At 43.7% G+C, this 6000-nt stretch overlaps 1 protein-coding gene across 4 annotated transcripts in view; it reads right to left on the reverse strand.

The window, feature by feature from the left end:
- raph1a (Ras association (RalGDS/AF-6) and pleckstrin homology domains 1a) overlaps positions 1-5223 on the reverse strand; it is an 88610-nt gene extending 83387 nt beyond the window's left edge. For all 4 annotated transcript variants that reach the window (XM_061234905.1, XM_061234904.1, XM_061234902.1 and 1 more), the window contains exon 1: positions 4940-5223. The gene's annotated coding sequence lies outside the window, so the exon portion shown is untranslated. The remainder of the gene's footprint in view (positions 1-4939) is intronic.
- Between the last annotated feature and the right edge of the window lie 777 nt (positions 5224-6000).

Below are 6000 nucleotides of genomic sequence, written 5' to 3' on the forward strand. Positions count from 1 at the left end.
TAAGAGTGTTCAGTTAAGAACATTCTAATCACAGCCTGATTCCATACAGTTAGGATTAGACTAGCAGGTCTCACCCAGAGAACAGCTGACACTGTCCCAGCACTCCTGTCCTCTTTATGCTGCGACTACCAGTCAGGGCTAATTACAGTCGATTAAAGCAGTTTTGCATCACTGACAAAAACTGAGAGCAATACAATCACTCAGCCAAAAAAGGATAGAGATTTATACCAGTCACAAAAGGGGAAGGAAATTATACGCTAAAACAAAAACAAATGCAGGAATTGGGACCAGGACGCATGACCCAGTAAGATTTGTTTGTGGACCACGTAGGCCAATTTTCAAACACTGTAACACATCTGTATAACAGATCATACCGCATTTTAACAGAGGAAGCCTCTCTAGACTGGTTCAAGGGAACAAGCACGAGCTGGCCTGCGCGAACAGGAAAAGCGACACAAGTGTAGCCGGGCTAATGTTAGTTACCACAATGTGGACCCCATCGCTCTGTGTCCACCTCAGCAATGGCCTCTCACTGTCCTTACACAATAGAAAAAAAACTGCATACACACATTTTCAGCTCACACATTCCCCTCCTGTCTGGCAGTCATTATATGGACCGGCGGAAGCACTCAAACACCTTCTCTAAGATCACGGGTGCCCAATCCTATGCTGTGGAGGGCCAAGAGTATGCAGGTTTATTTACTAGAGCTGCCGATTTCACCAACTACAGTAACACGCCTTCAACCAGAGAAGACAGAATTAGCAAAATCAGCCGGGGTAGTGACCATTTGGAATGAAAACCTGCATACTCTGGAGACCAGTGTCCACCTCCTGATCTACTGTTCCTCATTAGCAAATCCCACAATCCACCATTTTACTGTGAAACAACTACAAAGACCAAAACAGCCACATGTCGTCAGCCATTTTAACAGATTTTGCTTTGATCAAAGTCCGTTTCTCCTCAGCTGTCCCAGTCGGCCGCATGCCTTGAAGACAGACGTGTGTCGAGCGCAATGACGGGACACTTTAACCACATTCGGCCCCAAAATCAACCAACTGTAAAACCTGGGCAAAAGAGATCGCTTTTCAGCACAAGTGCAACTACACGCTGCAAAAACACACCTGATCTCTTCTGCCTGACTGTCAGAAGGAATTTCCTGAGGGAAAAGCAGTCTCTCCTGTACCTAGACCAGGCAGCTGCCCCAGGTGGGAGAGGAAGCGAGAGCGAGAGAGCGAGAGAGAGAGAGAGAGAGAGAGAGAGAGAGAGAGAGAGAGAGAGAGAGAGAGAGAGAGAGAGAGAGAGAGAGAGAGAGGAAGATGGTGAAACAAACAGCTGAAGGATGGAGCGTTGAGAAGATTACTCCTCTTACCCCAAACTCATCACCCAACTCATTACACAACCACACTCAGTAAGTAACACTAAGCTGGCCTCAAACACACAAATACAACATTCAGGGGCAAGTGAGTGAAAGGTTGTAGATGCATATCTTTAAAAAAATTTAAGTACGAAAAGTACTTTGATAGACAATAAAAAAAAGAAAAAGTTTGCTCTTCCTGTGGTCTGTGTTCCGGTGTTGAGTGACATTCGAACATTCACTACTTCCATTTCCCCTTTGTGAATGGCTAAGGAGTGACACGCAAGCCACTGTGTCCACATCACACATCATGCATTCTCCTCCTGAGTGGCCAAATGCTGACCGGACATTTTTGCATGGGTCTGAGGGGGACGGCTTCCGTAAAGTTCGATGAATGGCTTCAACTTCCCCAAACTCACTTCGCAACACTGTCACTAGAAATAGTCTCCCTCCTCCCCCTACAGTAAGCAGCCCTCAACCAATACGTAGCACCAGCCGTGAACCAATGTACGAATGCACCGCTCCCCCCTGTGCATCTGTGTCCACCAATTACCAGGGAAACTTTCACCCAAGCCTTAATGAGTCTTCGGTCAGCCAGTGCAAATACTGCACATCAAGCACATATTTGCTCTCAAACCTAAGAGGATTGTCAGAGCCATATGGTGCCCAGACAGTCGTCTCTGTTTCCCTTCTCCAAACCGCATTGTGAAGAAAAGGTGATCTAATTCAGCGCTTCCCAAACCAAGTGCTGTCTGGCGAGGTCAGGTGTGCAGTAAAAAGGTTTAGATTAATTCAAAAAAACATAAATGAACAAATCCCATTCACAAAAGCCAAAGTAAATGTTATTAACATCGACATGCACTTTAAACATCAGAACCCTGAGAGAGCATTATGGCCTACTGTTGACATCATCAGAATCTCGTTTGTTATTGAGAGCGGTGCGCCATGAGATTTTGTCGATTTGGAATGCGTGCCGGAAAAGGGTTGGGAAACGCTGGTCTAATTAACAGGCATATTTGCGGAGAAGAAATGGCAAACTGTGGGAAGTATCTACTGTCCCATCTTGTGACGGTGAGCCTCCAAAGACGGAGTGATCGAATGACCAAACCCCTGATTCCTGGACTGAGCTCTCACTGGAGGGAAGACTGCCCCGATTTTCACTCAAAAAGACCATCAACACAGCCATCCGCGCAGAAAGCACAAACACGGTTCTCTTCATAATCCAGGGACAAGACTTCTCTAAGTCATTACCTTTTCCCCTTAAGCCACGACTTCAAGGTGCTACCGTATCAGTCGATTCAACTCAGAAAAATCAGATTTTTCTTGAACTGGTTTTGACTGAACAGATTGTGACTCAGCGATGGATGTGAGCATTAGAGAAATATGGAATGGGAAGTGGTCGTGCAATTCTCTCCCCTTTGCTCTCCCTCACTGTACTGTCCCAAGCACAGTGCTCTTTTTAATTCCTAAAAACATAAAAGAAAGTCAGCAAACCCCAGCACAGGGACTCAGGCATGTTCACACTGGTGCTACTACACAGAAACACACTTGGTACACCCATGCAGTTTCATTTTGCGCAATTATAATGATAACACGCGTGCGCGTGCGCGTGCGCGGGTGTGTGTGTGTGGTCACTGTTGCAGACACTCACCCAAACAATATTATTTAAAACTTCGATTTGACTAAAACCTATAGAAACAGCAAATTAAGCACTAGTTTCATAGACGCATATTAAGCCTCGTGCTAAACTAAATAAAACATTAAAACTTTAATTTGGTATAAATACAACGTTTAACATCGACTCCGCATACATTAAGGTCAGGAAAAATAGGGAAAATTGCTAAATGTGGTTTCTTTGGATTTGCCCCCACACTACACAGGCGTTAATACAAATCAAATAGCCTACAGGGTCTACGATAGTATGGCAACTCGAATTTTGTTTACTTTATAGAAAACAGCCACTGTGCATTGTCTCTTGGGGTGCAGTGCACCATTAGTGATCGAGTAGTTCGTTTTTCAAACAATAAGGAATTGTTTTTTTAAGTGGTGGAGCAGGTTGCTAAATCGAGTCACCATAACGGACAAAAACCTTGACGTCACAAAGTTCCCAGTGGCTTCTGCGATTATGGCGATACCGTTGTCGTTTCAAAAATATTTCGCCTGACAGCTGCACTTAAGCCTCCACGCGACATGCAGCTGGGGTTCCCAAAGGAAACAACTTCTCTCGACTAATGCACTTCGTGTTGCGGTGGCCCTGTATGTATGGACTGCTATGCATCGTGGTGATGAGCTTTCTAATTAGCCAACTGTAGACATCGAGCCAAACATCAAGCGCATTGTGCAGGCACAGTAATTCCTCTCGTCCATGAAAATGAATTTGTCTTAAAGGCGATTCCTCTGTGGACTATCCAAACAAGTTAACAGCCGCTTGCGACCGTGCATTGTTAGACCTATGATCCCTTCTAGATACATGTGTAGTTTTATTGCGAATTAGTCGAAGATCTTGTGTCATCCCATTTTTAACGAGTCACACTGGATTCAGGGTGGGAAAAGATCCAGCGCCATCGCTACGTCACAATACAACGGGAATAAAAACGGAAAAGTGTTGGATACAGATTACATAAATTAAAACTCGCAGTTAACATATAACCACACTTAAAAGAAAAGACTAAGATTAGAATAAATAATAACAAAATCCCATTTACGCCCATTTTGATTAAAGACTTGCCATTATTTTGCGACACATGCCCGGTGCCGCCGGGCTAATATTTAGCTAGGCTAAATAGGGTGGAGACCTAGTAGCGTACCGTTGTTCATTTTTTAGTACAATGACCAGACGATAACAGTCTACAAATGTTTTTCGCGATACCCACAGTTCATGGCTACTGTTTGTAATTGTATGATATTATCTGACGGACTTACGGAAGCATATACATAAAAAAGATTAAAACGCAGGAGTGAACACGCCCATACTTTCCAAATGAGCTATAACAGATAGCGTAGCCTACTGTAGCCAATTGAACCACGTACCAACAGTGGATGAAAACAGGACAATTTGGTTTAGAGAAGCATAACGCCCAAAATACTTAGGTTTTGTATTTAATTTTCCCAATTTTACCCCGCGGTGACCCCCTACAGGCCGGGAAAAATCCGCGGCTTTTTCCTGCGCTGGTCTCACCGGCACAAACCCTCACATCCTACGAAAAGATTCTGAGAACCGCACGGCATTAGGTGCACATCAGCGTCTCACGAGCTCACCAACTATTTTAAATACAGGCCACCCTTAAGACGCACGTCTTGCGTCCAAGCATTTAAAGAAACGACTCTATAGCTTTATGGAAACATGCGTTCCCTTGCCGTTTTAAAATAAAGAAACACCATTCCCCTCCCCATTTACTCTTGCCTTGTTCTCCAAGCTTTTCTTCTCCGGGAAGAGATTGTGAGGAACCCACCAAGATCCATTCGGGAAAATGGCCATAATGCACTTCATTTGGCATTTTCCAACTACATAGATTACTACTCAATACCCAATGTATATAGACTAAACAACTCCATAAAGACTGGCGGCGTTATATTTTACTTACTGTGAGAAATCCTTGAGTTCTCGATTTTTAGGAAGGCGTCCCACTTCTCTTTCCCAGAGAAAACACAAGCAGTGTTTTCGAAATACAGAAAATGTTAACGCAAATCCAGTTGTCCCGACGATAATTCGATTAGGGTGTACTTGTCAGTCTTAAATGGGAACCGTTTTCACGGCTTGTGCTGACTTATTTCGCTTAGTAACTCTATTTGCAGAGTGACACATTGATTCACGTTCCCAGCTCCATACTCTGACTAACACTGGGAGCAGGGATTGGAGTGCGCTATCCGCGTCTTGTTTCCTGTCCTGCCCAGAAATCAGCCTCGACTAATCAACTTCCTTGGCAGAATAGAAATGACGGTGCCGACTGTCCCTGCTGGCCGGGGAATAATTGGGATAATTCTCAAGCCTGCTGAGCAAAGACACTATAGAATTCCATACAATAGGAGAAAAACAGTTGGTATTTGAACGCATGTTTTTGTCACTATGCTGAATTTCATCGATTACTTTATAGCATACCATTTTACTTTCACTAAATCAAATCAAATCAAGAAACGGCTATATCGTCTATTGAAACGACTTTCATACATATACCAAGAAACAGGCATCGTAAAGGTTCCGTGCTCACCTCACACATTTATACAGATGTACGTGTAACCATAGAAACCAGCATAAGCATCTGTTTTTGAACTGAAAGATTAGTGCGAGCGAACCCGACACGTAATGATTAAAGGGCTGGCTACATGGAAAACAATGTACAGTTCTCAATCAAATGAGAGACATGTGTTTTTAAAATACTTTTCCAAACGTCCTTACTATGACAGGCTAATGTCACACCACAGTGTTAGATGGGTTTAGGATAGTGTGGTGTTGCAGGGGAGGTGAAATATGATAATAGCGTGGAAACAATGGGGGATGGGAATGTGGGTGCTATTGTGACTGTACTGTAGGGCCCCAAACCAACCATATCATATATGTCTTTAGTAATGAAACACCACAAGCCACAGGCAAAGTGACCCTTTTGATGTGAATTACCTGTTCATTTTCCTTTTGTCAAGCAATCCT

Source organism: Conger conger, chromosome 3 (genome assembly GCF_963514075.1).
Source record: "Conger conger chromosome 3, fConCon1.1, whole genome shotgun sequence".
Lineage (NCBI taxonomy): Eukaryota > Metazoa > Chordata > Actinopteri > Anguilliformes > Congridae > Conger > Conger conger.